The sequence below is a fragment of the Fukomys damarensis genome, unplaced genomic scaffold (assembly GCF_012274545.1).
Source record: "Fukomys damarensis isolate Sample0158 unplaced genomic scaffold, DMR_v1.0_HiC HiC_scaffold_39, whole genome shotgun sequence".
NCBI classification, from domain to species: Eukaryota; Metazoa; Chordata; class Mammalia; order Rodentia; family Bathyergidae; genus Fukomys; species Fukomys damarensis.
In genome coordinates, this window is record NW_022900951.1 from 110550630 (window position 1) to 110556844 (window position 6215).

The window sequence follows — 6215 nt, forward strand, 5'->3', positions numbered from 1 at the left end:
GAACTCACCTCTTTAAAAGAAGCTACATGTCTATCATTTCTCCACGAATGAACTTGTAGTTTTACTGTGGGTTGATTTTCCTTGTTTTAGGTGTTAGTAGCTAAATTGTGATCTTTACCACATGTAGCAAATAATGGCTATCGGGGTGCAGTGGGCTGATGGAGCTAGCAGAGTTCTTTCCTACTTCAGAGATGTTAAATTTCAGGCACCCCGTACACTTTACTACATTTTACTGTGCTAAAAGAACCTGATTTTCTCTTGGAGATGTTAGGTTCATATTGTATCTCAACCAATTGTTTACATTCACGTCCTGTTACCTTCTTCGTGTAATAATACTTTATTGGCCAAAGAACAACAGCCCTTTTTGTTTTCTGGCAGCAGGAGAAAATTTTAAATCAAAACTCTTAATTGCTTCTCTGTTCGAGGTGAAGTATGAAGTAACAGCCTTGTGAGATATCTAGCTATATTTATTTCTTTTCAGGTTTGCTGTAATTCCCAGCAGCAAGTAGGGAGTTTTAAATAATGCTAAATGATAATTTGCTGTAATTCGTGGACTTCCTATTTTGTAAAATATTTCACTACTGTTGTCTCATTTGATCGGGTTGAGGATGATGTTAGCCACATGAGTGCAATATCTTGAATAACATGAGTCCCCATTCCCTTCAAAATGTCACCTCTCTGAGGTGCACCTGTTTACCTATTAATGCAGCATCCTGCTCCCACTGCTGACTCTACTTCCTCCCCTTTTTTTCAGTTGTACTATCAGTTTCTGTTGGATTGAACCATATGAAATTACTACTGTCTTTGTAGGTAAAAAACAAACAAAACACTGCTGGTGCCAGGGATTTAGCTCAGTGGCACTGCGCCTACCTCCTACCTCCTATGTGCAAGGTCCTAAGATTGATTCCCGGTAAGAGGAAAAAACACTGCCGGTAATTTTGATAACATTCCATATCATTTATGTTGTGTTTATTGCTCACTGTTTGTCTCCACCCCTGGTAGAATAAGTTCCATAGAGCAGGGTGCAGTGTCACTCCTGTGATCCCAGCTATTCAGAAGGCTGAGACAGGACAATTGCATGTTCAAGGCCAGCCTTCAGTAGTGTGACTCAAAATGAAATTTAAAGGCAGCCGAGGATGTAGCTCAGTGTTGGGTTCAGTTCCTAGTGCTGCAGCAGAAGAGAGAAAGGTCTGGAGGAAGGGGAGAGGAAGAAAGGATGGTGGAGGAGAGAGGAAAGGAAAGAAATACAAGCTCCATAGAAGAAAACTATCTTATTCACTGATATATACTCAGTGGTAGAGAATAGTACGAGTTCACAGGGTTGTTAAATAAGAGCCAAGAGTTCTGGCCTGGCTCTCAGTTACACTGTCCTTCTTACTAAATATGCGGCAGCCTGTTACCTAGTTTTGTAACCTGGTTAGTGGGCGTAATGTTGTCTACTTAACAGGCTCATTGGGAGGCTTAACAAGCTGTGACAATGCAGGTGAAACGTGCACTTAGCACATCACATCCTTTTTAGTTGCTGCCATAAAATAAATACTCCAAGAAGTTAGGTGCATGACTAGTAAGTGGCAGAGCCAAAGTTTAAACCAAGATCTTACTACAATATCAAGAAAGAGCTGAGCTCCTCCAAACTTTTTTTTTTTTGGTTTTGTTTTACTGGATATTGAACCCAGAGCATTTGTATTATACTGAGCTACATCCCCAGATCTTTTTGAATTTTTGAGACAGGCTCTTGCTCAGTCACTAAGTTGCACAGCCTCAGCTTGAACTTGTAATCCTCCTGCCTCAGCCTCCCCAAAATGCTAGGGTTACAGGAGTGCACCACCACTCCTGGCTTAAAATTCTTTTAGTCTATAGTAAAGTATAATGCTTTAGTTGGTTGCCTAACCCAACCCAATCTGAAATCCAGCTAACAGCCAATAGGAAAAGGCTTCTGCCAAACTATCCTGACTTCCATACATGAACTGCAGCAAAAAATTTTTATTTAGAAGAATATTCATTAGACCTGCACTTAACCTGATTGGGGGCATAAGATTCTAATCATTTGATTTGATTTTTTAAGGCAGCATCTTTGTGCAGCCCAGCTGGCCCTAAACTCAAGATCCTCCTGCCTTAGCCTCCCCAGTTCTGGGATCACAGGCATGGGCTACCACACCCAGCCATAATTTTATTTCTTTAATCAGCTTTCAACAGATCAGAAATAGTTGGTCTATAAAATGGGGTGGGAGATAATAGAAGCAACAGTCATTTTCAGGGTGTGTAGTATACTAAAGTGAGAAAAAGTAAAATTAGAAAAGTAGCTGTATCTTCTTGGGCCACTTACTATAGGAGCAAATGGTCACGAATGTCACTCTGGAAATTCTCTGGGACTTCACTTTCATTACAATCCTGCATAATAAAGGATGCTTGTAAAGGTAGGAAAATGAAGTTTCATTTAAATTCATTTTGGGAGACAGAAACAGTCCATTTTAGGAATATCACCATCCGAGAAACTATCCATACCTAGTTACCATGAGTGTTGAACCTCTTGTGCATTCCTGGGTAGCAGGTGCTTAGCATCATATCTAATACCAGTAGGTCCTCATTTTAATTCTGTAATAGATTGTGGTTAAGCTGGCCTGCTCTGCCTTTGGTTTGGAAAGTTCATCAGTTGTTTTTTTACTGCATTTGAGATTCTAGAACTACACAGCATCTTCTGTGTCCCAGGTACTGGGGAAGACCAGCAATTTTCCTGAAGATTCATTCTAGTTGGAGAAAGGAACAATAAACAAGGTCATGTCAAAATAGTGATGGGCTGTGAAGAAATTAAAACAATGTGCAGGGGCCTTGGAGTGGCCTCCCCTTCCTTAGGGCAGGGGTGGGGGCCTCGGGAAGGTCTAACAGGACTGGAGCAGAAGTCAGCTGCAGACAAGGAAAGCTAGGGGAAGGAGTTCCAAGCAGCAGTAGAAATAGGTAAAAGGAGGTGTGATTGTGACAAGCCACCTGAGGTGCCTGAGCCAGAGGGAGCCAGAACCTCATGTGGGTGACCTTGAAGGTATAACAAGGACTGATCTGCATTCCACAGTGAGGAGGGTTTTAAGCAGGGTGTGAGATTTAATTTGCATTTTTAAAGACGCAGGAACCTCTTTAGAGCCCTTCTGAAAGCAGGTTCAGGGGCTTCAAATATAATACTGGCAGTGACAACAGTAACCATTTTTAATGTTCATATATGTCAGAAATTGTGCTGTGTGCTTGATGCACATTTTTATTCATGGAAGAGACTGACTGACTTGGATGTTGAATGGCTAAATTAGTGGAGAGAAGGGATTATTGAAGGAAAGCTGCCACGGACATAGACAAATTAGCCATTATTTCTTGCCTGAATTATTGCAGTAGCCTCTGTCCTGATCTCCAGCTTCTATCTTTGTCCATCTTCCCCCAGCACATTCCATTCTGTCTCTTTTCTCAGTCTGTGTCTTCATCTATCACTCTGTCTCATATATACACACACACAGTCTGACACGACAGCCAAAGTGACCCTAATTAAATCTTTAGTCAGGACTGTGCATGGTGGCACTACCTGTGGTTCTGGCTACTCGGGAGGTTAAAGGGGAGGATCGTGTGGTCCCAGGAGTTCTAGACCAGTCTGGGCAACGTGAGGCCCAGTCTCACTTAGACTGAATCACTCTTCTACTGGTATCCCTCCTGTGGCTCCCCATTTTGCAGTGAAAACCAAAGTCCTTTCCATTGCCAAGAAGCTACACACACACACACACACACACACACACACCCTGCACCACCATGTCCCTGCCCCACAACAGGCCAAGCAGGCCCAGGAATCCCTCCACTGCCCCCATGTGCACCTTGACCAGAGCACTGGGACTGCCCCACGCACCCCCAATGGGCCTCCCTGCACTCCCCATCTTGGTCAGTTTCCACCCTGAACTTGTTGGGGTCATTTTTAGGTTTTTTTTTTTTTGTTGTTGTTGTTGTTACTGTTGTTGGGGTTGGGGGGTGGAGGATCTTTTAAAATACATAAATCAGATCGTTATTCACTTGATACCTAAGGAAACACAAACTGTTCTGTGGCCTACAAACCCATGTGTAAATCAGCCTCTGCTCACTTCCGTAACTCATCCCTAATTTTTCCTCCTCGTTCTCACCCCCGCAGCTGCCCTTTTAGTTCTTCCTGCCTGCCAATCTCCTTGCCTTAGGGCCTCTGTAATTGCTGCTCCTCCAGCCCTCCTCCCCCTGCCCCATCAATGTGGCTGGCTCACCTTGGGGAGCCCTGTTCTGACCTTTCTAATAGCGTCAAAGTCACTCTCCATTAATTACCTCTTATTTTCCTCGTGGTCCTTGGCGCTGCCAAGCAGCCAAGTGTTCTTTAAGTAGCAACACCTAACAGCTGCTAGACTGGACTTGCCACTGTGCCTTAGATTTGGCTGGAAAAGAAACAAGGCCACATGGACAGTTATTACTTAGTTACTCGTTGCTGAGACAAAATAGCCAACACTCAGTAGTTAAAGGAGGAAAGGATTATTTGCCTTACAGTTAGTAGAGGTTTCAGTGCCTAGATGGCTGGCTCCAAGGCAGGGCAGCATGGCAGAGGGGTATAACAGAGGAGAAGCAGTCTATGGTATGGCCCGCAGGAGCCAAGAAGCCTTCCTTCTTTCCCTTTTTATTCTATCCAGGCTATAGGCCTATTGATTGGTGCCACACACAACCAGGATGGGACTTCCCTCCTCAGCAAATCCATCATCCACACCTAGAACTATATACTCAATTAGTGGACTGATCCAGTATCACGCACCCATGACCCAGTCATTCCCAAAAGCCTCAGCTATGAGTGCATGAGGCTTTGGGGGACACCTAGACACAAGCCATAACACTCACCCTCACTGAGACAAGCATGCTGTCAGATCCCCGAATCCTCAGTCACACAGGGTGACATGAACCATGTGTTGCTCTGTGGAGCCCTAGCTGGTCAGCTCCAGACTAGCTGAGTGATGTCATGGCCCAAAGCCAACCCTAAGTGGGGCAGCAAAATCAAAAGTTCCATGCCTTAGCATGATCAGGGAAGCCGATGAGAAACTGTCCCACAGGGTAGGGAAGGTGGGTGACAGATGACCTTGGGTCAGCGTCTCACAAAATACTACCATGTTCCGGGGTGGACCACAGGGCATTCCTCCAACACAGGTCAAGCTGCAGTTGCCTGTATGTGAGATCTATGTGGAGATGCCCATGGCACACCCTCCCATATACTTTAAAATCATCTCTAGATGGCTTATAACAGCCAGGACCACACAAAGGCCATGCAAATAGTTGTTCCACTGTATTATTTAGTGAATGCCAGAAAAAAAAGTCTGCGCATGTTTAACAAAGAGCTTTTTTTTTCCCAAAAAAGTTTTAATCTGAGGTTAAATGTGAAGCTGCTGGTCACGTGGATATGGAAGTCAGCCTGTATTTTTCAGGTTGATTAAAAAACATTGTTATTAAAATAGCTAATATTTATTAATTTATGTAATGAAACTGTACTAAACTCTCTTGAATCCTTATGAGGATGCTTATATTGCTTTTTTGAATTATCCCAATTTTGCAGATAGAGAAATATGTGTCCAAAAGACATTGTGTAATTTTTTCAGCCCACAGAGCTAGCAACTGGCATAAGAGGAATTTGAACTGAGAATTTTACTCCAGAATCTGCTCTCTTAGTCCATTGCCACTTAATCTGTACGGTCCAGCTTTTGTGTAGAAACTAACGCACTGATAAGATAGAAGAAAGCTTTAAGCCCATCGGTGCTTATAATTCCAAGTGACTTGTACATTAAACAGCTTCTTGAGGTCGCAGCTGATTTTAAAGCATGTAAACGGACTTACTCTGGCTCTCGATTTTTTTTTTTTAACTGGCTTGTGATCCTGTGTACAGAGTCAGACAAAATAACTTCCCAGCATGAAGGATTAGGTGTGCTCTTTGCCATTTTTAAATGTGAATTTTGCGCTTGCCTCCGGGGCTTCTCTGAGGAGAAAAGTTGAAAAAAGGGCCAAGGTTTGCCAAGGCCGCGGCGGGGCTCTGTCGGTGAGCGCGGCGACTTTCCGTTTTGCCTCTCGCAGTCGGCGGCGGCGCGGCTCAGAAGCGGCGGCGAGATGCGGCCCCTGGACTTGGTGGAACTGGCGGAGCCCACAGGAGGGCATGGAGCAGATCCTGCGGCCGGTCATCCAGGAGGTGCGCGAGG